This window comes from Typopeltis vanoorti, chromosome 8 (genome assembly GCF_054136105.1).
Source record: "Typopeltis vanoorti isolate ZY-2024b chromosome 8, IOZ_Tvanoo_1.0, whole genome shotgun sequence".
Taxonomy (NCBI): domain Eukaryota; kingdom Metazoa; phylum Arthropoda; class Arachnida; order Uropygi; family Thelyphonidae; genus Typopeltis; species Typopeltis vanoorti.
In genome coordinates this window covers 85,717,133-85,732,949 of record NC_143556.1, presented here as the reverse complement: position 1 = coordinate 85,732,949, position 15,817 = coordinate 85,717,133, and the positions used below count along the sequence as shown (strand labels likewise).

Here is a 15,817-nt window from a genome sequence, read left to right as displayed (position 1 = left end):
ATTTTGCAAATTTATTTAGATCATTTACTTATACTATTTAGACGGTACTTTGAAAATTATCAGTCATGACAGAGGTATCCAATTTGAGTTGTTTCAGATCGATATAGGACTTTTTGTATAGCGTTTTTCTGTTATTAACAATTTTCTAATTTTTATTGATAAAGAAATCCATCTATTATTTGGTGGCACACAATACACCTTATTTCATAAAATATATTTTGTGGTGTTAGGTTAGTATCACAAGTAAACTAAGGTTTACATAACCCCGTGAATTCTGTTCTCAAGATTAGCGATGCAGATCTTTCAAGATATTTCAGGCTTGCACTAACAGCATGTTTTCGCCAGGCATTAACAAATTAACAAATATTTATGCCAGAAATGAGATTTGATTCAACCGCCTACTGATAGTATTGTACTCGTACATCGGGTGGTTTTCATTTCCTCACATTAAAAAAAAAAAAAAAAAAAAAAAAAATCTGAAATATATTCACTTCGTGACTTTATCGTATGAATGAGGTTATTGTATGCATAAAAACTTATTTATGGCACTTTTTTAATGCTCCTTAAAGAATTTCAGTATGCATCACCTGGTTTCGGTTAACACGTTGAAGAAAAGAAACTTGTTTATAAATTGTTTAGAAAAATGTTTATAAATTGTTATTTATAAACAATGTTAGTTACATTTTCAAATATGCTCAATACATTTTCCCTATGTTTCCAGACTTAATCGGACATCCTCGCAGATTAAACTTAGAATACTTCCCTCGCAAAAAAAAAAACTTATTTTTTACTCAGTCGGCAGCACTGGCACCCTTCGTGAATTAAGTTTAGAACATAAGGAACATTTATAAAGGCTTATAACCGAACGGGAGTGCTAGTTTTTAATCTGGAAAGGCATGATTTTCTCTGGCAGAAACTGATTATCCCACCATAAATAGACAAATTGCCTTTGAAAAATGGAGTTAGGTAAGTTAAAATGGCAGTTGTCAATTTTAACTTACGTTTTCAGATATGGCTTATTTAGAATAGTAGTATAGAGTTGTATAATTTGAGTTTAAATTATTTCAGGTAGTAATGATTTTTGTCACGTGGTGATACCATCATGTTGATAGAAACGAAATGACCATACCATGCGTGGTTTCTAGGGCAAACTTTCTTGATTATCTCACTCGTATTACTATTTCGTGGGTACGATTAATATAAAAGGATCTGATGGCTTTATTCCGTAACGATTCCTCTGTGAAATTATTATCCTCCTACAAATTTCAAAGTCATAATTTTAAAATATATATACTTTAATTCCTTTACGGAACGGAACTTTACCAATTTTTAAGCCTCGTTCGAAGAGGTCTGAAAAATATGGTTTCCGATAGAAAGCAAATTAATTTTAAAGATATCCCTATACTTCAAGCAACGTTGTAATTGAGTCCTGTTTTTTTTACTAATCTCATATAATCATATAGAAAGGCACAATGATGTCTGTAGCACTCTGTCATTCTAACCAGTGTTATGCATGCAAGCCAATTGTCTGTGATCAAGTACAGTAGATTATTTTAAATCTTTCACGTGAATAGTAACAACTAAAGATGCACTTGTCAGAGATAAGTGACTGTCATGTTTTGGATATTTAATGAGATAGCAAGGACTTACTATATTCACAGGGATTTGAGTAACTTTAGTGTGCAGAACTGGAATTTAAAATATGGTGCTTTTAATGTGAAGAAAAGGCTGCCAATCATTTGAAACTGACCCGTCACATGTAAATACGACTGGTGGCAGCATTAATACTACATCTAGTAGTATTTGTTTTAATTTCTATAGGATGAAATAAAATTTTATAATAAATTGTGAACGTTATAGCCAAATTTATATATATATATGTATGTAATATTCTACCCTTTGTCATTACTCTTGCTCATGGCTGAGACTCGTGGAGATAGAAATTTCCTTTAATTCTTCGAGGTATCCATTCCTTCCAGTCTTTTATCGTTTTGAGAAAGGTTTCAAATGCCATTAGAAATTTAGACGATTAAAAATGCATTATTTAGGAATAATGCTTTGAAGCGTAGAGAAGATTGATTTGTTTCGAAATTATTTGTAAGGTACTACTCATTAATCCCAAAATATAAGATGCTGATTTCTTTTCAGTTACGTTTTGATGTTCGCGTTATTTCAATAAAAGAAATTAATGAGAACATTTTTTTTCTTTAAGTGAAGGACGCATTCTATAACGTATCAATTTGTCACATGAAAGAAGGGAATTTAGATATTTGATTATTCGTATACATGTTAAATTATTATTTTCGATGAAATGAAAGTAGTTTAAACTAAAATAAAAGTTAAAACCAAAAAAAAAATTGATTTGTTTTCGACACAGCACATGCCATGATAGGAATAAAAATTAATCTCACTTTACATTAATAAGAGGAAACAAGAATATAGAAATAAACACATGAAAAGAAAAATATCAAAATGGTAAATCTTCACTACTAGTTAGGTCGCAAGAGACGAGACTAAATATCTAACACTTATGGGATACTTTTCCAAATTCTTTTGTGAAATCCTATTCAGTATACGGACTTGATTAGTATTTTTTAGGAAAATGCAAAATAAGTTCATTTTATAATGATGTTTTATTTAAAAACGAACAGTATCAAAATATAGATTATATTAAACGGAGAGCAGTTTATATTTATTCATTAAAACTATTTATGATCAACATTCGGGGGTATGTATATTCTGGGGGAGTGTAGTTTATACGGAAATCTAAATTTTGAGATACGTTTTTTTACGACTTTAATTTTTCACTCGTTAACCGTAAATTGATTTACGAAATATTTTGAGGAAATATAAATGACACATTAGAATTTTTAAAAAGATATTTGTGGTAACCCGAGTGTATTTGTATAACCGTAAAGATTCAAAACTGTGAGCTTATTTTAGATACTTTTATTATTAATTCTTCCTTAGTGATTATCTTGTTCTTGACTTTTCTATGCGTATTTAAACTTCTTTCTTTGAGACAGGTCGATGAATTGTTTAATCATCGGTTTAATTAATTTTAAGTCATTTGTAAAGTTTATATTTAATGTCATTTATTTATGAAATTTAAATTCGATTATTCCTTTTAAAATGCTACCGCATCAGACTTCCCACTTTCTTTGTTCTTAATTGCTATCATGTATCCTTAACGCCTAAATTAAACAACTCAATTATCGAATTTGTCCTAAACCGAAAAAAAAAATTCCCATTTCTTTCTATTATGCAGTTATTTGATGTTTCTATTGTTACAGAGGTTTCTAAAGAAACGAGTAGGGAAAAAACCTCTTACCAAACTGTTGTTTTTTACACTGGCAGGATCATTTCTTTTCACACTGAAATAAATGGACGGATTATGGAAGTCGAAACACTAAACAGTCTGAATTCTCCAATAAAAACTATTTGATTTGTTTGCTCTGTAAGCAGTATTTGTTTCGTGTAAAGATTAACAGTTACCCACACAGATCATCTCAAGTGATTTTTTATAAACTAAACACAAATGCGATAAATTATTAACGATGTAAAGAAATATGAGGCATAGGGCTATAACCGCCTTATCCTCTATATGGTAGCAGTTAAACGTAGAAAAATCCTCGAAACCGCAAGGTAACAGAGGAAGGAAAGAATAATAAGTAAATGAAATATATGCTGTTTTTTTCTAATTATCATTTATAGTTCATAATGTGATCTATTGATTGCTATATTTGCGCATATCGAAAAATTACTTCCATTGTCGACTTCAATACAAATATTTGCAAACAGTCATATTGAACGGGTGTGTATGGGGGGGGGGGGGTAATTTCAGATAGTACAACTTAACCTCAGAGCAAACAGTTGTACTTTCAAACTCCTTTTCCAACACCCTTTTTTGTCTAGGAGAGAGAGAGAGAAAAAAATTGTCTGATGCGTTCGGAGTTTTCTTAAACTTAATTTTGAAATAAAATAAACATAATTTTGAAATAAAATAAAGAGTGATTCGTTGTAGTGGTGTGTATTAAAATGCGATCTACGAAATGTATTTATATTCATCGAAACATCCCGATCTCTAAAACAACGTTGGATGCATTATCAAAATGAAATCCAGACACTTAAGATATTCTTCTTCACGAATTGTGTACCACATGATGGCTTGTTATCCATAGCTGAATAAAGAAAAGGCGTCATTCGTTCTATTTTGAATTCTCTTATTTGATAGAAACTTTTATAATAATAAAAGATATCAAAGCATGCAATATACATTACCGGCTTCACATCTTTCTTGAAAGTATCCAATATCGCATCTTACCTCTTTTAGAATATGAACGTTATTATAGAATGTCAAAAGAAATTTCAAATAAAAGAAACAAGGAAATGGTCCGAGACTCTCATAAAATGGCGCGTTTTGTAATCGCATATTCTTATAGTGACGCCAGACGTCATTACCAAAGCTGTAACTTAGAGTCGTACTGTTTTTTTTTTTTTTTTTCCTAATCCATTTGAAAGGAAAATTTTTAAGCAACTGTTAAATGTTAATTATTTTCAAACATTGGCAGAGTGATTATTTACCTGTTTTGTAGGTAAAAATTCAAATTCTATTATTATATGCAAGACAAATAGAATTTAAACATTTTATTTCAATGTTGATACTAGCATTGGTTTAACAACACCAATTACGCACTAATGCATGCCTACAAGATAAATACCACGAATGAAAGCGCCTGCCTATATTTGTTTGAACAATTCAATTTCTCTTGTATTTACAGATGAGTTTGTTTACTTCCTCCCAAGAATGATTGTATAAACCTATACAATCATTCTTGTGGTGATTGTATAGGTTTATTATATACTAACCTGGTGAGCTATGGATTTACATTGTTTTCGTTAAATTAGATAAAAAATTTTTTTTGCATTTCTATTTTTTTACACTCCGAAACAAACCTGCTGTACCAAACATGAAACTTCAAGTTACTTCAGCCATTCAGTCAGCAAGGATGATCTCACATTAGGCGGTGAACTTTATCACCCACCTAAAGACAATTGAAAACATTCATGCTCATGGTCTTGCCACCTATGTACGTAGTACCCTAGAAGATTCCCAACCCATTACAACTAACATTGTTGGTGGCGTGCATCTGACAACTATGATAGGGATCATGACCATTACCAACGTGTATAAATCCCCTGCCCTCTTGTGGCCTTCACAAGTTCTACCAGTGTACAACCACTCCAAGATGCATATAGGTGCCTTCAACAGCCGCCACACGCTATGGAAATATGCATCCAATAATGAATGCGGAGATACTTTAACTGAATGGGGAGAAATTCAGAACATTCGCCTAAATTTCGATGCAAAAGATAGATATTCCTTCAGGTCAGCAGTTTGGAACAGGGAGTACAACCCTGACCTCTGCTTCGTCACTCAAGACAACGACAGTTACCTATACCGAGAAGAGTTCTCTCCAACTTTCCCCGAAGCCAACATAGACCAATTATATTAGAGGTAGGTCTGCAGGTACCCCTTGTCAGATCCATCCAACGTCCACGCGGGAACTTCCAGAAAGCCGACTGCGATACATTTGCTGCCTGTTAAGAAGACCGTACCAAGAGGCTTCTAGAAAGAGTATATCCCTGGGTGGGACGATGACAAATCCTGATATTGCAGATGAACTCATTCACAGTCTTGACAGAAGAAATGGACTGAGACAGTAGAAAGACTATTTTCTGCACTCCAGTAGGAAAGCAGGGAGCCTTCTAAGAAAACTAGGTAGTGGCATCCTGACTGCCCGGGAACAATCAACTATTTCTCCTAACCAACATGCATCACATATTGTCAACACATCAAGATATACCACCAAGGACAAACAACACTCTTCAAATAAAAAGAGAACTCACATATTTGAAAAATATCAGACCCTTTATATTCGCGACCTTTCACTCTTGAAGATATTAACACTACTCATAATGGATATGAAACCAGGCAAGGCTCCAGGTTTCGATGGAATTCATCCTGATTTCCTGTTGAAGACAGGCCAAAAAAGCTCGACAGTAGTTGGCTTGCTTTTTCTCTGACATCCTCCAGACTGGTAGACATCCGAAAGAACTTAAGAGACAAAAATTATCCTCATCTTAAAACCAGGAAAAACCAACTACAGACCAGTCGCCTTGCTTAGCACCTATTATAAGATACTAGAAAGGCTCATCCTCAATAGAATTGCCTGTAAGATAATAGAACAAGTCCCAGTGGAATACGCCAGATTCAGACATAAACGAAGCTGCTGTGATCAGGTGCTGTTACTCACCACACACACATAGAGGCAGGCTACCAACAATGCCTGAAAACAGCTGTAGTTTTTGTAGATCTTATCACGGCTTATGATATAGTCTGGAGGTATGGCGCAGTCTGCGAATTGCTCTGTGCAGTCCCATGCAGAACAATAGCAAAAGTAATCGATAACATGCTAAGCAACCGCCTGTTTCAAGTGTGTATGGACGAGAACAGAAGTAAACAAAGAATAATGTATTACCACAAGGATCAGTTCTGGCTTCCTTACTTTTTAACTTAAACATCGCAGATTTGCCTAATACAGCCTCTAAGAAGTTTTGCTACACTGATGACATTGTTCAAGCCACCAGACACGCCAATTTTGCTAAAATGGAAGATACACTAACAAACGACCTTGCAGTCCTAGATGAATACTTCAGAAAATAAAGATTATGCCCAAATTCTAGCAAAACAGAAGTTTCATGCTTCAACCTGAACAATAACCAGGCAAACAAAGAACTCATGGTCTACTTCAACACACACACACACACACTGCTACTCTACAACAGATTCCCGAAATATCTGGGCGTCACTCTGGATAGAACTTTCTTTTAAACCACATCTCATTAACACAGCATCCAAGCTAAACACAAGGAACAATATACTGCAAAAACTAAAGAACAACTTGGGGTGCCTCAGCAACAACACTTCGCTGCACTGCTCTTGGCTTCGTTTACTTTGCAGCTGAATACTTCTCACCCGTATGGCTGAACAGCGCCCATGTGTATTTGGTTGATGCTCAGCTTAACTCCATTATGCGCCTTATTTCTGGAACTGTATAATCAACCCAACCTACTGGCTCCCAGTGCTAAGCAATATCCCACCCACACACATCCGCAGATCCAACTTTCTTCTACATGAATACAGCAAAATCATGGAAATCCAAAATCTTCTAATCCATGGAGACATCCCTCCCCTGGAAATAAACTGGCTAAAGTCAAGGCACCCTCCAATCTTAACAGCAAAAAATCTTGTAGAGACAAATTTCAACATGAAGGAGAAGTGGAAAGAGTCCTAGTGTAACACTTCAACAGGGGTCTTCCATGAATTAGTGGACCCAACACAGATGCCTTCGGGTTTTGACCTATCTCGAAAAACTTGGACTACCCTAAACCGAAACCGCACCAATCAAGGCAAATATGCCGACCACCTTTACAAATGGAGCATGATTGCCTCACCCAGGTACGACTGTGGATCACCCGTCAGACAATTAATCATTACAGCAGAACGTACCGAACATACATACCGTGGAAACCTGTCAGACTTAATCCATGCTACAAGTGCAGTTGACTGGGTAATCAACCTAGACATACAGTTGTAGCCTATTCTTGAGCGTCTCTTTAATGACTGTATTATGTCTTATTATTGTACATATGTCTATTGCTATGCTATATATATATTATATATAGCATAGTAATAGACATATACATTAAGATTTAAATGTAATGTGACTTTTCATATGTGAGCCATACGCTAATTAAATAAATAAATATTTTTGTTGCGAGAGAACTATCTGTAACATAATTACATCGAATATTGAAACGCATAATAAAATAAAAAAAAATTGAAGAACGTATCCAAGTTTAAAATGCGCGATATTTGTTCAACTTCCTTACTCTCGATGTCTTTTCCACCCCTAGTTTTGTTACTAAATAGTCCGGACGAAATGACACAAGTGATCACGAATACTAACTCTTTAATTATTTCACTAGTGATTAATATCCTCCTTAATCCTTTCTATAATAAAATGTACCAGCTGAAACTTATTGAATCCGACACCTTCTCGTGTTTATTAAATTTCTCAAATTTTATTAGTCAGGACGTAGTAATTGTAATATGATTTCTGCAACTTGGATGCATTGAAACAACCGACAGTTCAGGATTACAAATACCAAATTGCATTATCATCCACACATCACTGCTGATTGATCATTAACAGATTGTTATTAATATACAATTTATTCATCTCCAAGTATATAGAATAACTGAAACATAGACTTGCCAATAATGAGTAAATTTCATCAACAGGAACTAATGAACATTAAATATTTAAAATATATACTCTATACTTTAATCAACTGTAAGTTTTAATAACTTCATTCTAATACAGGAAAAAATAACTTTTTCGTTATTTTCCTGTTTCTTTCCTTAGTTTCCTTTTCTTATTCTCCTATTCTATGATGTGGTCGTATCTAATTTCAGGATTCTTAATAAAAAAAAAAATCCTTCATAATTGAAACTGGATCAATCTTATTGTTGTGTCGTATATTGGAATGTTTTTCTCATTTGTTTTTGTCTTAAAATTTATTTTGCTACAATCTTAATTCCTCACACGTTTATGTATGTGCATATGTAGTAATATCCTAAATAATTTCTCATACTTAGGTACGGATTATTATTAGTTACGGAGGGAAAGTATTTAGTCGATATGCAGTAAAGAGTTTAAGAGAAAGTACTGAAAGTTACATTATTAAAAATAATAGTCAGCGGGCACAATGAAAATGATAAATATAAGTTAAGAGTAGGATTATACTTTAATCTTCCAAAATATATCGAAATTTCTCATTATCCAATGGAATTATTTCCTTGATATTTGAAATTTCCTTTTTAATATAAGTTTCGTATTGATGCTGTACAAGTAATCGAATTTGGATTAATAAACCAAGTTCTCTAAATAACTAATAATATAATAAATGCATATTGCGAATAATAGATAAATTAATATTTTGGCGATTGCTCCTTCGAAGAAATGCTCAAATACTGGAATATCGTTTTCAGACATCTCCTTATGTCCTCCAGATTTGTAGATAATTATAAATCCTAATATATTTCATTGCGATTCAAAATAGCGCTTTAAGCAATTTGAGCAGTTTACATGCGCAGTCTGGCAAAATGATATAGGTTCGGAACCAGTCTTGCATACAAAAGTGTCTTTATGGGAGCTTTTAAAATTAAAATTGAGCCAACTCATTTTTAATTTTAGAATACTATTGTTTTGATGAATTATAGCAACTTTTCAACTGACGGCTGCAAACTCATAATATTCTACATAGTTTTCGTTATTGTCAGTTCTAAATAGCACGTAGTTATAACAGAATACGAAATACTTATGGAAAAGCACTGCACCTGTGTTAGTAAAAATACACAATTAATAGTTCGCATTATTTCTTATTTTATATTAAGTTAGAACAGCAGAATTCACTTATTAAACTGGACAATACACTTAAAGTGTATTGTCATTTTAAAGAATTAACCACGAAAACAAAGTAAGAGAAAATAAAATGTTCAGTTAAAGTGCATTTGAATGCCGGTGTCTGACTAATGCAATAGTCTTCATTTAAATTTCATCTTTTTAATTAAATACTTCCTTGATATGGCAAACACGTTATTTAAACCGTGGTTATTGTCTGGTCTTGTTTATTGAAAAATAAACAGACAAAATGGGAATTTAAACGGACGTGGAAATGAAGTGATATTAAAAAATAACTGAATGCATGTGAGATAATTTGGATGTAAGTCAGGCAATAAAAACGTGTACACTATAAATCAATAATGCACGATTCTGAAATTAATTCTTTACATTCAAGCAATGAAAGAAATTAATTTCGTTACAGAATGAAAAGTTTAGCTCATAGAGTGTATTAATTAAATTGCATTATGTTTGTTCTAAAATATATCGTTAAAGAAACGTATTCAACTTTACAATGAACTTAAGAACCAATATTGTTTGAAAACTTTAAATGCTTAAAGAAAAATAGTGATTGTCTTTTGAATATGTTAGAATATATTAATTTCTTTCAAAAATACATTCTCTCGCTATAGGATATGCATATTCATTTTGAGTTTAGAGTAAACATTTAAATTAAAAACTTGAATACCTTCACAATGTTAATATTTGAAATATTTTTCTTATTGTGAAAGTTCTAAGAATAAAAAAAAATATTTTATCAATGAATCCATTACTTAGTTCCATCAAGGACGATTTAAATATCGATATAGTGTTTCAAATATCGTGAATTCAGACCTTCCTGGAATGCCAGAGTTCGAAATATTTGTTAGGTAATAGGACCTTTTAAAAATGCATTAAAAAGGGAATATATAGGGTGTGGAAGACCGTCTTGAGTACGCGATGCGAAGGCTGTAAACTGCACTTCGTAAAAGATTCGTGCTCGTAAGGTCACAAAGTCATCCATTTTACTTGACGCTTTTGCCTTTTAAAGTAAAAGTTGAATATATTTCAACTTTTTGAGAAATTGAGATTTTGAGAAATATATGCCTATGGATTTCAGTATGCAGCGGTAGAAATATAGCTTGATTTTAAATTTAGTTCATTCCTAATTTACAGGGGAACGAAAATAGAATTCAATTCTGGATTTCCCCCCTCTTTCTAAAGTTAAAGGCACATTAGAATGCATAATTTCTAATGAATTAATTTTATTAAAATGTACTAGAATCACTAAAATAAACTCCATGGCTTACTTTTCTCCTAATAGCCTATATATTCACTTAATGTATACATTATAACTTTATTGATTAGATTATTTATAAATGGCATATACAACATCAAAGTTCCAAAAGACGATAACTTTGATACAATATCGAAAAATAAGCAATTTCTGTCTTATTTTTTCAATGCAAATCAGCATTGAAAAAAGAAGGCATTCATTTGCAGCTATGATTCTCCAAGCTTAACGTTACTATTAAGTTAATACTAAGCGTTGGTAAAACTTAACACCCAGATCGATAATTTCTCCATATATTTAACAACGAAGATCTTCTTTTTAAAAAAAGGAAAGTGTGAAGCCATAATGTTCAACACAAATATTCTTTTTGACCGCACTACAATCCATGAATCAAGCAATTTCATTAGTGTGCAGGTAACATGATGTACTGTTGGAAAAGGAATATTAGCGGAAATGGCACCAAAGGGGTCTTTAATTTCCCCAGGAAGACACTTCAGGCCATTCCAAGCATCCGAACAGTGTACAAGTGAAAATATATAACTTAAGTATAGCATCCTGTCATTACATAATAGGGAGAATGACTTTCTTAATATTTCCCATGAGTTGCTCTTCACTCTAATGGAGCTCTTGTTAACGTAGTGGAAAGTGCTGATAAGGATGGAGAGAATATAAAACGCAGCAGAACATAAGTGGCGCTTGTTTTTAGTGTTCTTAACGTGAATCTTGATTTGTTTCGAATGTAAATTATATTTTAATGAAGTATTTTGAAAGTTTTTAATATGAATAGTGTAAATTCTTACAAGGCAACTTACTGACCACAATTTTAATATTATTGAAAGAATGTTTTTGAAAATAAAATGATTATTTTTTCAGTTCAATAAAGAATATTTTCGTAAATTATATTCGTTAGACGCGATGAACAGAAGTGAATAATACCGATAGTATTTGTTAGACTTCATAGTTTTATTTATTTTATAAACAAGATGTAATATTATCATATTGTGGTCCCTAAATTTTATGCAACATGTTATTGCATTAAATAAAAAATATTTCACCGATATATTCACAAGAAGAATAAAAAAAAAAAAAACATTTTGATAATGTGATGTACAAAAAGAAAAACATACTTTTTCTGCCAACATTCTATCACTGTCTTTGAATCAAATGTATTAAATTAGTTTAATATGCGTATAATCCCCATACTGTTAACGGTTAAACAAACCTAAGAATTACTCAGAGCGTGCAATTTCGATTTGGTCATTGAATGTTTAGCAAAATCAATAGTAAATTATTTAGATTCCTTGCAACTATAGGAAAATAGGAAAGTACATAAGCACAAGTTTGTAATTTCTCAACTAATAAAGCATTATTAAAAAAAAAAATACAGCAAGGCTGCACTTAGACTGTCAGGGAAGTCATTAATGAAATTAGACGAAGGGGATCTGTTAACAAAAGTCAACAATTATATTTGTCATGCTTTATCTTATTCTACATACTTCTCCTGTGTATCGGAATTTGAGCTCTGTTAATACCGAGGAGAAAGCAATAACTTCAAATTAGAGTTAGATTGACATAAGATAATGGTCGGAGGCTTAGTTTCTCCCATTCTTTTCATCTGTAACAGAATCGCGTAGCGTCTGTCGCCGACAGTGGCACAGCAAGTTGCAGTGGCTGGGTGCACTGCTTGATTATCTGTTCGTATGACTTGACATCTGATAGCAAGGTGTAGATTTTCCTGTCCCTTTTTCTACATCGTCGTGACAAAAGAGATGCAGTAACGTGCACCACATGCCGCCTCGATTCTCTCTCGCCATCTTTTACCGATGCACTTTCACCCGATGAAATCATCTGAGCCTTGTGGTTCGGTTGCATGCCCACTTTTCCAGTGTCTTTCGCGAAGACAAACCAACAGTTAATGATGCACTTGGAATCTTCATTCTTTCTCTTGGATCAAAAACCAACGAGTGCGTAAAAAAAAAAAAAGGTCAAGGTGATGAGGAATAAAAGTGCGCGATTCAATTGAAAAGCGATTATTACCTTAGATAACTGCTGCTAATTCATTTGATGGTCGTTTGGAACTGAGAAAGTTTAAAAGAATGAAAAGAGAGAGAGAGAGAATACAGTGGTGGAACGTACATCGTGAACTAACAGTCTGTCACTGATGAGGGTTAGCTAGTGATGAGACAAGAAATCAAATGGATTTTTTTTCACCGCCAGGAGACTATGATGGTCTATCAAAAATTTCTAGCATGGCCTAGTCGACAATTATTACTAAGATGACCCATTGGAGTTCGAAGAGATCGTGATTCTAGGTGATTTTTGACACTGTTTTTAAAGATACTTGTTTATTATTATATCCTGAAATTTATATAATTTATTATTATATCCTAAGGTTCTGTCTTTTGTCCCTTGAATTGACTCTTGCGAGCATGCCATCGTTTATTTAATAGATTTTATTATTATAAATATTATCATTTGTTGAATCTCAGAATTCCCGCTAATATGTAATATTTTCAATTCACTTTCTGGATTTCATAAGCAATATTAGAATTGGATTGCATTTTTGATTTATATTATTTGTATTTGCGTCTATGAAAAAAAAATCCTTTGAAAAATGTTTTTTGGATGAGGAATTAATGACATTTTCAAAAGATACAAGAAATCATAGTTTTGTAGCGTACTCTAATATTAATCTATAATATTATTGTCTTTCGTTTTTTTTTCCTACGTTGGCTTTGTATGAGTGAATTAAACCCCCACATGTCAGTTTAATCTTTTTTAATTTGATATTTCAACATAGTTTTATTAATTTCCATATTCATTTCTGAAAAGCTTCATAATCTTTACATGTTATCAACCTGTCTAAATTCTGAATATTATTAGTGTACAAAATAATTATATAGTATATTACAGCAAAGTTTTTTTTTCATTTACTCATTAAAAAATTGAGTTAAATACCTTTTGTTCTGTTGTCGTTTGCTTGATTAGCATGTACGTTTTTTACACCTGAATATTCAATACTTGGACTAATCTGTCCTAGTCACTTTTTCGCCAACTTTTCTTAAGTAAGGGGAAAAAAAATCAGGAATATATTTTTTCTTCGCTCATTATTTCAACATCATAATTCCTTCGGGTCTTGGCTTCCTTTCAAACTTGTGATTATTAACTTTTTAGATGTACTTCTCGTAAGAGTAGAGATCACCTCACCTTTTTGCTAAAAATGATTAATTTTTTCCTGTCATAAATGTTTCTTGTATAGTTTTTTTCCCTTTCTTTAACAAATTGGGAACTTTATAAGATCTCTGGTACGTTTTCTCCCTTAGGGGGTGTTCGTGTATTTCGATGGTTTTCAGATAAGTAAAGCGAGTTGTTGAGCTCAGATAAAGCCCTTCGGGTTGTATTGGGTTTCTAGTCAGAGCCTCCCTTGCTCATCAACACCTGTATTGCATTTCCAGTTCCCCTCTTGAAGATGCAGTTAAGTAGTTTTTTTAGTCCCCTTACATGTTTACTGAAAATATGGAAAAAATTTTGCAGATAAAAGACATTAAATTGCAAAACCACTTGATAATTTTATTGAAATGATTTCAATATAGTTCACTTGATATTCAGTTTTCTGGAGGATATTAATTCTTTACAAATGCTGAAGTATTATCTGGTTTAATAACAAGATGAAGGAAGTTTTCATCCTTGCCTCTCTGATGCTGATTTACGCAAGAATGTTGTAGAAGCTTTTACGCGGATAGCACGTGAGCTCACTCGGTGTGGGAATAAATTCTTCACATTTTAAGCAATTTTAAATTGCAGGTCATCGTATGAAACTTTTATGGACTCATTCCATGATCTCCAATTCCTTGAAATGTAATGTTATGCTTGTAGATCATTCGAGTGCTGAATTTCTCTATTATCGAAAGATGTTTACAATATGTGGAAGTTCCTCCATCACTAAATGATTCGCTGTAATCCGTTTCGTTCATTTCACTGTTTAACCATAAGATTTCCCATCAAATGTGCATGAGAGAGAGGTAGTTTTTGCCCTATGATTTTTACAAAAATTTAAGAATTAGTAAATTTAGGTTCTAAGACATTTTCGCAATTAAGATCGGATCGCCATTCTGCTTATTGGACATTTCAAGTGAAAACAAAATCTGTTTTGATTAGTTTTCTGGCTACCTACTCATTATCCCACTCATAGCACTAAACTGTTAAGTTTATATTTCCTGAGCGGATTAAATTTTAAAAAACAATAAAAATTCAATCAGCCGTTTTACTTAACTGAAGTTTGTTAGGAAAAGCAACCCCATTTGTGAATTTTGTTAATTGTTAGTGCTTGGCACAATCAAACCCTCCTGAGGCATTGTGCTGCTCATCATTTAGTGATAGATTCACAACTCTTTCTAGGTGGGACACATATGAAAGAAAGCATAAATCCACGATTAAAGATAGTTATAATTGTTGAAATTATTCGACTAGCATATACCACAGAACACTTCAACGAATTCATTTATTTTTAACTTAACTTTTTTTCTTGATGTATAAGAATATTTTTTTTCGCCTTTGTGTGCTTAAGATTTTCTTCAGTTCATTGCAATAATCGATAAATATGATTGCATTTCTGAGAACATCCAGCACAGTACTCGAAATCAAACCCTCCTTTCTTAAATAATTAGAGTAACAGACCGGGACATTTAACTAACAGCCGAGATTGAATAAAACCGAATCGTCGACCCCGCTGCGTGAGGCGTAACATCCGGCTAATTTACTGAAACGTAACCTTACTTGTAGGATTGCCCTTCCTCTGTGTTTAGAGGCACGTGCACTGCTCTTTAGCCAGTAAAATCAGTATTTGGGAATGTGACGTAAATCGTTAGATTAAATGTGAAATACTGCAGATTTTTAATTTCAATCCCAAGAGCGAATTGCGAAATATATTTTGGGATGATCTAACCACCTATTACATTTATGCACGGTATACCGAAGCGACGTTGATAGAAGCCACAATGAATACGTAACCCCC

The 15,817-nt window shown here is 32.9% G+C and overlaps 1 protein-coding gene across 5 annotated transcripts in view; it reads left to right on the top strand.

The window, feature by feature from the left end:
• The window catches only part of LOC150104175 (uncharacterized), a 191,075-nt gene that overhangs the window by 70,260 nt on the left and 104,998 nt on the right, over positions 1–15,817 (top strand). Inside the window, exon 1 of one of the 5 annotated variants that reach the window (XM_090396799.1) lies at positions 14,174–14,277. The exons of the other annotated variants lie outside the window; for them this stretch is intronic. The gene's annotated coding sequence lies outside the window, so the exon portion shown is untranslated. Of the gene's footprint in view, positions 1–14,173; positions 14,278–15,817 lie in introns of those variants that run through there. 5 annotated transcript variants of the gene reach the window in all.